The 12,778-nt window shown below is 32.2% G+C and overlaps 1 protein-coding gene across 2 annotated transcripts in view; it reads right to left on the minus strand.

Annotated features, from left to right (window-relative positions):
- LOC143064477 (uncharacterized) overlaps nt 1-12,778 on the minus strand; it is a 107,967-nt gene that overhangs the window by 52,802 nt on the left and 42,387 nt on the right. For both annotated transcript variants that reach the window (XM_076237322.1, XM_076237324.1), the window contains one exon: nt 5,321-5,437. The gene's annotated coding sequence lies outside the window, so the exon portion shown is untranslated. The remainder of the gene's footprint in view (nt 1-5,320; nt 5,438-12,778) is intronic.

A 12,778-nucleotide genomic window follows, 5' to 3' on the forward strand; every position in this document is an offset into this window, starting at 1 on the left:
GACATGAAATTTCATTGATATGATCATTATTATAAACTAGATGTTTATAAAGCTTTGTATTGTTCAAAATAATAATCTCAGGAATAGATTGTCGGATTTATATTTTACAAAATCTTTCAGAACTTGGGGCCCTCAATGCTTTTCATCTTCGTACTTCATTTTGTCTTTTTTTTTTTACTTGTTGATTTGAGTGTTACTGATGCGTTTTTTGAAGACGAAGCATATTTGGCGTACACACATTTAATCCTGGTATCTATGATGAGTTTATTTACAACCACTGGGCGATTTCCCATGCTGATAAAGGCGTCCGACCCGAGGGTATCACCACGCCGGTAATCATCAATACTGTGTTGACATGAATAATCATTAATTTGGACCTTATCATAAATTAAATGTAGCAATTTTATTTGTTCTGGTATTTATGGTGAGTTTATTCAAGTATCATGTCAATGTCAGCATAGCTGTCTTAGAACTAGGACTTGTCTTGTGGTGCGCTTTTGACATGTCCGATGATTGAATAAGTCTAAGATAGGTGTTTGTATGAGGTAATATTAGCAAAGTTTAAATATTTATATCCGAAAAAAAAGTATCAATTTCGTACTCCTGTTTGCTTCCATCAATGCATAGTAAAACAGTTTAGTTACATATAAGATTTTGTTTTGGTATTTGTGTTATTCACAGCAGTATTCCTATTTATCGTACTGTTAACAGTTGAGTTTAAAACTTTAAATAGAAATATTACAAATTTGTAAAGTATTAACAAAAGTAAATAAAAAAGGCAAAGTCCATAAAACATAAAAAATGACAGAACGAACCGCTTGACTTCATTAGCCAACAAAACCAAAAGAGACAACTGTCATATTCCTGACTTACTACGAGCATTTTACTAAGAAAATGGTAGGATAAACATAGTTGTTTTATAGCTAGCTTAAACTTCCATTTGTAAGACCGTTGTTTAGAAATCCGTTATATTGCATGACAAATTGGGTAAGGAAACCATACGGACATGCTTGGTTAACGTGACAATAATTGGGATCCAGCAGCTAAAACTGTGTGAATATATATGATAGAAATACACCACAACTGACTTAAAAATCCAAACAACATACACATTGATATGACAAAGACGCCTTCAAAAAGTTTTGTAGTTATAGTATAGTATAGTAAAACCTAATGACATATACACTCTCCCGATTAAATACAAGGGTATGACAAATGTAGGGGAAAACACCATTAAAAACATCACGGATTCGAATCGAACACATCTGTAGATCCCATTTGCAACATGAATACCCATTCATTAATAAAAATAATTGTAAATTTTATAGTTTGATGTAGAATAACTTATATTTCAAAGATGTATTGTTAATTAAAAATGTAAATGAAGTAAACATACACTGTCATAAGCTCATTTTGGGATTAGTTGACCATTACACAGTGCTGTGAGGAGCATAATATATAATTGGCTGTTAGATAAAGACAACAGTAGTATACCGGTGTTAAGTGAAAGTGAAGGTATTATTGAGTGTTGGTTGGCCGTCACAAAGTCTTATGCCTCATTAGGTGTTGATTGACCGTCACAAAGTCTTATGCCTCATTAGGTGTTGATTGACCGTCACATAGTCATAGACACCAGTAGGTGTTGGTTGACCGTTTTGAATTGCTATATGCACCACTGGTGTTGGTTTACCTTAATAAAGGGTCATAGGCACCATTGGCTGTTGGTCGACCGCTGCATTATTATTATTATTGGAACCATAAAATGTTCGTTTGTCGTTACAGTTTTATTAGCACATTTAAGTGTTGGTTGACCTTCATAATTTCATTAGGTATCATTGAGTGTCACTTTCACTGTTACACAGTGTGTATGTTGTATAGTATCCTTTAATGCGTGTCTCGTTCGTTAAGGTTTCTATGTTTTGTATGTACCTTGTCCGTGTTATACAGATGTTTTGTTGACTTACTACTCTCCAATGAAAGATAGTTTGTAATGTTACTTTGACCTAATTTTCTGTTGATGGAGTATCTACGTTTTCCTTGTAAATAAAGGCAACAGTAGTATACCGCTGTTCGAAACTCATAAATCGATTAAGAAAAAAAAAAAAAACCCAGGTTACAAACTAAAACTGAGGGAAACGCATCAAATATAAGAGAGAGGAGAACAACGACACAACAGAAACATAATATTAAAATGTTTAAAAATAGAAAGAACATCATTATATACCTGCATGTAAAATTAAATGATCTGGCTTTTTTATGTTCTTGTTTGCAACAGAAACCACCTTTTCATCTTAGAAGGTTAATTTGTTTTTGTCTTATATAAATTTATCCTTTAGCAAATCAAGACATTTACTTTAGGGAATCCACTGACTTCTAAAGAGGGGACCCGCTCCAGTGATTATCTAAATGATGAACATTTCCCCCACAAACGGGGTGGGGTAACCCCTAAATACACATATGTTTAGATCAGAATTCTGTCGTTTTTATTTAAATATCTTATCATATTTGTAAAGTCATTTAAATTATTCATCAACAATTATTCATCAACAACCCCGATATGATTTTTTTTGTCAAAACAGCCCACTGAATTATAACATCAACTTAATGGAAAGAAAGCATAATCATCGCCAAAACGAACAGTAGAGTCATATACTTTGTATTGATATATTTCAAGTGTTTTGAACTCAAACGAGATTCGTGGAAGTTACAATATTGTTTACTTATTCATAACTTTACTAGGAATAGTCTTTTACCTTTGAGTTGAGTTATAGTGCCAAATCGTTTCAAAAAGACGATAGCAATTATAATTGACTACTCGGTAATAAATCATGATTAAATTTAGCTTTTTTCATAACAATGACTTACAAAAAATATTGAATGATGCTTTATGCGGGGTTCACACATTGCCGATTATTGCTCCCGTTTGAGATCAGACAGCGATACGACACGAAAAGTGAAAAAGTCGGATTAGTATCCTCAATTATCTGGAATGTCCTATTATTGTCTGAACGCAGTCGTTTTAATTCGTAACAGATTCCTACTGGCTGGGAAGGGTCCGAATAGTTCGGCAAAGCACCCCGACTGTTAGGTGCGTCCCGTTACATTCGGGGAAACTCAGCCTATTTTGTCTAGACGGATTACAATCGTGCCTATGTCGTGACAGATTCTGCATCCAGGTCTTGTCGATTGCGAACCGTTTTTGCCGAAACCGTTCCGATACAGTCCCGTTATTAATTCTAAATTCGTCAATGATATCCACGTCAGAGTACCGACAATTACAGAATATAATACGACTGAGACCAGACAAAGCCGTTTGCAATGCGATAGAAAGGACCGTGATAGGATTACGTTCCGACAGTACCTGATCGTCCCGAGTATGCCGACAGTTTTTGAACGGATAACTTCCGTCATCGTCGGTTCACTGTCTTGTCACTATCTGATCTCTGTCGGATTACATTCGGTAGAATCAGGACGCAGTCGTGACAGACTCTGTCGAATTTTACCTGGCGAAAGATACAAATCGGATTAGAAGCGGATTTAGAACGGAATTATCGGGATAAATTCGCTTTGTAAAGGTTGAATATCGACGCTTCCTAAACAATATCTGATTGTTGTCGTGATTAAATTTTTTTTTTACAATTTTAATTAAAGTTTGAATTTCCATCCACGATTCATAGGATCTTGATCAGACTTTTGATAAATTTTAATCGGGAATGGTCCTGTCAAGGACGGCAGTAAACATCGTGAATGTGTGACCCCAACTGAAGACCTAACATATTCAGAAAGATTGTGTACCAAACGTCAAAGTATATCTGATGTGCATTCAAGTAAAATGCATTCACTATAGAAATGATAGTATAATTTTGTAATAAATCTTTGAACAATTATTTTTTTTAAAGCCGAACATTTTTGAAATAGATATTTATGGTTAACTTGAAAGTATCGAATATACAAAGAACATGTCATAATATGCTTGTACAGATAAACCAACAGCTGAATGCCCTGAAATGATTCACCTTTTGGCAATTCAACTGAACTATAAGCAAATGCCATACAAGAGGGAGGTTTAGCTATCTTTAAAACCAGGCTTAACCCAAAGTTTTCTTCGGAAAATGTATGTTTCTAGTCAGGAATATGGCAGTTGTTTTTCATTTGTTCTGTAGACCGACGGCTTTACATTTTGTCAGATTTTATGGACTTCTCCTTTTTTTAAATTTTCATTTGTGTTCATATTTTTGTAATATTTTTGTTATTAAGTTTAAAACCTGTATTGACAGATCATTCACTTCCTGTCCGCATGTAGTAATTCATATTACTTCTAAACTTTCATTTTAAAATGACTTACTGAACTGTGTTTTTTTTTTACTATGAACCCACATTTGTCTAAAGTGATATAATACAAATAAAATGCAATTCATTTTTTTTCACTTAAATGATTATTTGCTCTTAATTTAAAAATAAAAAAAAACTTGAGAAAAAAAATCGTTTTGTGTCCTTGTTATTATGTTTTATGCGGTAAAGATTCTGTTTATCTATATAATTTCTTTATCAATATTCAATCATTACTACAATTATAATTTTGTTCAACACAATTACAATTTTCTATCAATCTGAGATTGACATGATGGAAGACAAATGCCACCTACGAACAGAAAGTCTCCCATACCTTAAGCTTTGACAAACTGAAATATCAGCTTTCTTCTTTGTTCCGTGTCCATGACAACAGTGTGAAAGTTGTGAATTTAACATTCGTAATACTGGACAACCATAACAGAAGTAATAGTGTCTTTACATTAAATATAAAATGAACCCTTCACTCTAATTTCATGGTTATTAAGGGAGCAGCTTTTAACTTCAAAAAGGGGGGAGGGGTTATTATTTTTTTTTGTCTCAGTCAGAATCAGATTTTTTTCCCAATTTTTTGACGCTATCAAACAATTTATTTTTTTTTTCAAAATTTAACACTATTAGGTATGAGGGAAATCTGGATTCAGAATATATTTTTCTGTCATCTGCTTGACCACAACACATTTTTTCATCTATATGAGGATCAAATTCATTTTTAGGAAAAACCATATTCGGGGCTTTTATAGCTGACTATGTGGCATGAGTTTTGTTCATTGTTGAAGGCCGTTCGATGACCTATAGTTGTTAATTTCTATGTCAGTTGGTCTCTTGTTGACAGTTGTCTCATTGGCAATCATACCACATCTTTTTTATATTGACGTGGGTAAACGTCTTCAGTTCGTAAATGTCCTTCAACATTGTGATTTTCATATTCCGTCCAATATAACTGTAACCCTTAAATAAACTCGCCTACCTTGTCTTCATTTATAATACGTGCGATGGATGCCAGATAGACCTTCGAATAACTTCAAATTGTCATTGTAGCGCATAGTAGCTATATCATGGATTTGGTTTAACATCTTTCTTAGCACTGAAAAATACAAGAGCAGACCATTTAATAGATTTTACAGCCGAATAACATGCAATGTAGAATACATATTTGGAAATTCAAGTTTTTTTAGTGAACCTTTACTCATTTATTTAACACAATTTATTATAAACTAGACGAATTGCTCTTTCCCATGTAGTTAGTTGCAATTTGACTTTTATTGATAGCAATGTTTTCTTTGCTGTTACGCCTTAAATTTTTATCTCTTTTCCTGAATATTGATATAACCAATTATACAAAATTTTACTGAATTAATTTATGACCTATTATTTGTAGACAAAAGACAAGCTTTATCGAAGCACTGGTTTAGTGGGCTAATTCAAACCTTTGGAAATGTCAGTGTATCCGGCTAGATAAGATGTTACAGTTCCTTTATCTGGACGAATCGAACTTTTAAAGATAGATATGGAAGTAACGATAATCTTTAAAACACAACATGTTTTTCGGAAATTAATTGAATTAAAATGTATCGAAAGAAATGGACTGTTCCAATTATTTAATTTTCACTTTAACACTTTCTTTTAGTTTTCTTTACTTTCTTTATTTTTAATGTAAAAAAAAATATTGTTTTATATTCAGAAAATCATGAAATTCAGTGTTTAAAATCAATTGTTATATTAAATATTTTCTCTAGAATTTGCTATAAGTCACTTCAAAAAGGGGGATATGGTTTTTCTTTCACTTTCTTTTATCTTTCTTTACTTTCTTTTTAATGTGTATTGGAAAATAAATTTAAAATAGAATTATGGGAAACTGAAGTACCGCATAATCTTTCTGATTTAGAGGAATGAATCAAGTTTACGAAAACCAATCCATTTGGATGACCAACTTAGGATAATAAATTGATTTATATTTAGAAAATCAACATCTTTAGTCCAATTCTTATATTAGATATTTTCACCAGGCCTGGCTATAAGTCACTTCAAAAGGGGGTATGGTTTTTTTTAAATAAATTTAATTTCCAATTTGATTGAAAAAAATATTGTGGTCATGAAGATAACAAAAAAATATGATGTTAAATTTTGAAAAAAATAATTGGATTGATAGCGTCAAAAAACGAAAAATCGTGATTTGCGCGGCGAAAAAAAATATCTTTCTATATTCTGTTTGTCTGAAGGATTTATAAGTGTTTTCCTAACCTATAAACTTTCTTCATGCTCTTTGTGGTTATAGTCTCTTACCTTAATTCTTTAAACTATAACTAAAACATCACATGAATTGTCGGTATGGCGTATTTTTTGGAAATTTTATAGGTAAACAAAGTGACGAAATAACAGGAAAATATGAACGGAAGTCATTCACAAAAAAAAGAAAGAAGACAGGACATTACACAGCGAATTTATTTTGAGATCTCGACTTAAGTCGAATTATAATTTACAATACAAAATTGAAAAGAATAATAAACGTCTATTGTTAACGATTAATGTTGCTCTATATAATATTTTTTGTCACACAGTATTCATAGATCTTCATATATTTGACATAGTTTTAGTTTAGAATGAAAAATGTGTACCTGGGATTTAAATTGCAGCACTTATCGATATTCCATTAAATAAATCATTCTAACAAATTTTGTTCCAGACGGATTTTCTAATCTATAAATAAACATCGAAACTCCAAGAGTCCGACAGTATTATTTGTGGGAAACCGCAAAACCACAAAAGTCCAAATGTCAACTAATTTGCGGTTTTCCTCTATTGGGAAGTACCATAAAGGTAAATTGATATTAAGCCATTTATCTATGTTTACATGTTAAGTTATTTAATACTATACTTTATTACTTTAAACTGATTTAAACATGAATGAGGTAAACATCTCGTGGTATTTAATCGTGTGATGTGTACCAAAAAAACAAACATGTAAACAAATGGAGATTAATGATGTTTACGACTTCATGTATTATGTCAAGGTGTGCGGTTATCAGCCGAGGCGCTAGTCGAAGGTCTAATATAGGCCGAGGGATAAACGTCTAGTCGGTATTAATGCTCATTAATCTGTGTATTATCAAGGATTTGAATATAGTAAGCTTGGTATTATATATTCAGAATCTATGTTCACTCTACCTGTTATTTTTCGATCGTATAACTATCTAGACATTAAAATTAGTATACGTGCACATTTACATGTATCTAACTTTAATCAAGCGTACAATAAAAAGCCAACCCGATCAAAAGCTTTTCTAAAAATATATTAGAGGCAAATAATACAAGAGATTATGAAAAATATAACACAGACCACGCGATTTGAAGGATGATATTTTGTAGTAAGAACTAAATGTCCGTTTCTCAAAAGTCACAAACCAATATTAATAAATCATTTAGCTTAAAAAAAAATGTTAACTATCAAAAACTAAAACATCATCACAATCCATTTTTTGTGACTTTTTTTTTTATCTTTCAATCTTTGTTCATAAAAGAGAGAGAGAAGTTACAAAGGTCCATGGACAATTGACAACGGAATGAAGACAAATGAAAAATGACGAAAAGAAAACCAGCCCTTAAACAAAATATAAAGAAAACTAAAGACTAAGTATAATTACTCACAAATAAAACGGGGTGATCTATAATAAATGATGAATATTTTAATAATAGATAAGCTTTATTTAGAGTTATCATGGTCAGTAACAATCACAGACATAACATAAGTTCGATTGCGTTGTTAGTCCTGTCCTGGGATAATCATTTGTGCTCTGGAAGGGTAGGCAGATCCTGCTCGAAATGTGGCACCCGTCATTTGGCTCATGTAAGTTAACAATCGGTGATAAGTTTCATTCACTGATATCAAACGGAAACGACGGAATTATAGGTACGAAAATTGAAACTTATCAATGGTCGTCTAAGAAACAGATATTCAAAAGGGGAGAACTTGTGATTCCGTAAAATTTTCGACTTTAATTTTACAATTTAGAAACCCCGATTTAATAGCTTCTTTGTAAGCAGCAACTCTTTAAGAAGATAAGTGTGATATAAAACGTAAATTTTAGAATGTTGTAGTATCTGGGAGATAAATACTCCATGTAGTGCAAACAATAATGGAATGTCGCTAAATCAAAATGGTAGGTTCATTATTGGGAACCTGAAATCTTCTCTTTGATCGTAAAGTTTTGTTCAAGAAACGAGTCGACGAAAAGAGGGGCACATTTGGTTCCAATAGGGCTGACGCTTATTTGTTAAAAAACTAAGACTTCAAACAACATGAAAAATAAATTGTTCAAATAAGGCCTTTGATAAAAGTGGAATTGATTACTTTTGGAGTGTCAAAAACTCTTTGGAAGTACTTGATAAATTGCTTGCTTATATTGGTGATTTTCTGTTCAAAGTTTTGATTTTTCTACCCTATATACCACATTACCTCACATTCTTATTGAGAAAAAAATCACACACCTAATTAAATGGGAATTTAAAAAGTCAGAATGTGAATATATATGTTCAAACTCTTTTAGGTATTTTTTTAGTAGCAATAAACAAAAGAACTATGTCAATTGGACATGCTTTGATACTATATCTGCCCTTGACGTTTTACTAGATAACCAGATAACATTTTTGTTCGCTTTGGAGATTCCGTATATCGTCAGGTTATCGGGATTCCAATGGGGACTAACTGTGCACCACTTATTGCAGACCTGTTTTTGTATTGCTGTGAGTTACAATTTATGACAAAAATCAGCAAAGACCCATCGAAACACTTAACAACATCTGATACTAGTACAAAAATTCAATAATACTTTTAGATATTTGGATGATATATTGGCTCTCGATAATGACGACTTCAGTATGTATACTAGAGAAATTTATCCTGTTCAACTTACTTATAGTAAAGTTAATACTAACAATGACCACTGCCCTTTCCTCGATCTTGATATCTATATCATTAACGGAAAGCTTAATATTACAATTTATGACAAAAGAGATGATTTTTCATTTCATATCGTCAATTGTCCATTGTTCCCTTGTCACCATCTTCACCTTACGGTGTTTATATATCTCAACTTGTACGATTCGCTCGTGTATGCAACAACGTTTTAAGATTTTAACGAGAGAAATTTATGTATTACTTAAAAATTACTACACCAGGGTTTTCGATATCACAAACTAGTCAAAACATTTACTAAATTTTATCATCGGTACAAGGACATCATTCGTAAATATAACTCAACATGCAGACTTTTTATACGTTCAGGTATTTCACATCCAATCTTTTATGGTAATATTCTTTATAAAGCACAAAAATGTCAGTATTCACCTCAGAAGCTAACAAAACCTTTAAATAGACTTATTAAGAAGGGATATAATTACGATACTGTTTTCAGGTCATCAAAGATTGCATATTCTGGCTTTAATATTGATTCACTTATAGGGTCTTTGCATTGGAACTAAACACATTAATTTAAAATCCAGTTGTTGGCATGACACGGGTTGTGTTCTACTAATATATGTTATGATGTTATGATACTAAACCCCTAGCGGGAGGGATTGTGACTGATATTCATATGATGAAGACATAATCTTTCAATCAGTTTAATTGAAGTCTGGAGCTGGCATGTTGCTAGTAGTCTGTTGTTATTTATGTATTATTGTCATTTTGTTTATTTTCTTTTGTTACATCTTGTGACATCAGACTCGGACTTCTCTTGAACTTAATTTTATTATAATGTGCGTATTGTTATGCATTTACTTTTCCACATTGGCTAGAGGTATAGGGGGAGGGTTGAGATATCATAAACATGTTTAACCCCGCCGCATTTTTGCGCCTGTCCCAAGTCAAGAGCCTCTGGCCTTTGCTAGTCTTGTATTATTTTTAATTTTAGTTTCTTGTGTATAATTCGGTGTTTAGAATGGCTTTCATTATCACTGAACTAGTATATATATATTTATTTAGAGGCCAGCTAAAGGACCGTTCGGGTGCGGGAATTTCTCGCTGCATTGAAGACCTATGGTCGAGTTGTTGTCTCTTTGACACATTCCCCATTTCCATTCTCAATTTTATAAGATGTGGTATAAACGACATAGAAGTACAAATAATCTGCAACATATCGGTAAACGTGCTCTGAACATTTTACAGTATTGGGGGGATGCCATATGCGGATTATTATTGTGAAGGATTGGTTTATTGCATTCCCATGATATAATTTTTACAATGAATACTACTGAATCAACAGTGTTAAATCAAAAGGCAACAACAAATTCAAAGCAATGTTAACAAACGAATGAAAGCGAGAAATGTGTATACGAGTACTTGCTGGTTACATATACATCCATGTTTTCGATGAAATAAATCTGGAATCTGTCAAAATTTAAATTTATAATGTGATACAATTGTTAACCGTGAATTACAATCCCATTTTTTAGTGACTGCTATTGTATTACATTTTTCATAATACTATGTTGCGTTTAAATACTATGCAATATAGAAGTAATTGCATGTAATTGAAATTTCCTGTTTAACAACGGCAAATTTTTTAGGACTGTTTAGAACAAAAGACGGATTGTGTTTCTACGACTTTTGTATGCATACCAGAGGTCTGTTGTGAGTAGGTCATTGAACGGGGATGAACGAGTTACGTGATCGTTTACATCTGGCATTATTACAAAACTCTTTTCAATATTTATATTCATGAATTGTTGAAAAGAAAAAACCACAGACATTTGATTGCCTATGAAAATCCATGCTGTTTGATTAAAACTGAAGTCGGAATGTTGCTGTTTTCAAAAGGGTTCCTAAATTTTGTAACAAGCTTTAGCCATCATCTCCACATCAAATCATCCGGGAACCCAATCATTCAGGCAATATTAATCTAGATAAGAAGGTTCGTCTGCGTCTATAACATTTTTAGTCTCGTTTCAAGCTATATTTCAAACGAATTTACATTAATCTTAAAGATGCAGGAAAAATCATAAAAAAAATGCCTTTTGAGTCGGGGACATTCGATAGTTATACGCCCAGACTTTTCAACTAACCTGATTTAGTGGGATATACAGCAAACAAACTTTCGAAATATATATTAGTAGACTATAATACTAGTCGAGAGGAGGTAAAGTTTCCAGGAATATTGATAAGCACTGTATCCTTTTTCATGAAAGAAGCATTTTATTTGATCGTTTATTTTTACAATTTTCAGATTAATGAATATAGAAATGGGCATGTTTGATGAAGATTAAAATCCCTTTTATATTAACTGAAAGCTGTACCATATGATTAGTGTATCCCTCTTATGCTCACTGAAACCTGAAGTTTGTACATTTTATGTTCACTGAAAGCTGTACCATATGATTAGTGTATCCCTCGTATGCTCACTGAAACCTGAAGTTTGTACATTTTATGTTCACTGAAAGAAGTACCATACGCGGTTAGTTTGTACATTCTATTTTCAGTGAAAATTGTACCCAAAAGGTTAGTTTGTCCTTTTTATGTTCGCTGAAAGAAGTACCCAAAAGATGTGTGTGTACATTTTCTGTTCATTGAAAGCTGTACCATATGGTTAGCTATAGTTTGTCCCTCTTATGCTCACTAAAAATTGTACCCATACGATTAGTTTGTTCATCTTATTTTAACGGAAAGAAGTACCATAGGGTTAGTTTTTCTGTCTTATGTTCACTGAAAGCTGTACCATATGGTTAGGTTGTCCATTTTATGTTCACCGAAAGCTGTGCAATAGCCTATGTTTATTTTGTTACTTGGTCAGTTTTCTATGTAGTGTTTTGTTTACTGATCTTGATCTTTTCGTGGTTTTTGTTGCTTTTACCATGGTATTGTTTCTGTTACTTATACATCGTTTATGATTGTTTTCTTTGTTGACTGTTTTTTTGCAAGAATCTATATTTCAATAAATGTCTATAAAAGTCAAAATTTTATAATATAATATATTATATGATATATTGTGTAGCTATTTAGAACAAGGAAGGCAGCCGTGGGTGTTGAAGACCAATACATGGTTCCTTATGCAATATTGTACTTTCAATTCACTTATTCTTAAATAAAGCAAAGGAAATGACCAAATATCTGATGGGCGTTTTAAGTGTTTGTATTATATTTACAAGGTAAAAAAACACTTTTAAATATTAGTTTTTAATGTTATTATATCTGAATCACACGATCTATACACCCAAATTAAATAAAAATGTAATGCTGAGTAATACAGACAAACTAAGGGTGACCTAAATATTTTGTATTTGATACGAAATCCATTCTTTCGAGTGTGATGACCTTGTCGGGTGTGACGTAGGATTTAATTCTACGTAGAAAACAGTGTTATTCATTGTTGACTAACAACTTAATATATTCACACATAATTTCCTGCTAAATTGATATAATAAGATAAAAAGT

The sequence above is a fragment of the Mytilus galloprovincialis genome, chromosome 2 (assembly GCF_965363235.1).
Source record: "Mytilus galloprovincialis chromosome 2, xbMytGall1.hap1.1, whole genome shotgun sequence".
NCBI classification, from domain to species: domain Eukaryota; kingdom Metazoa; phylum Mollusca; class Bivalvia; order Mytilida; family Mytilidae; genus Mytilus; species Mytilus galloprovincialis.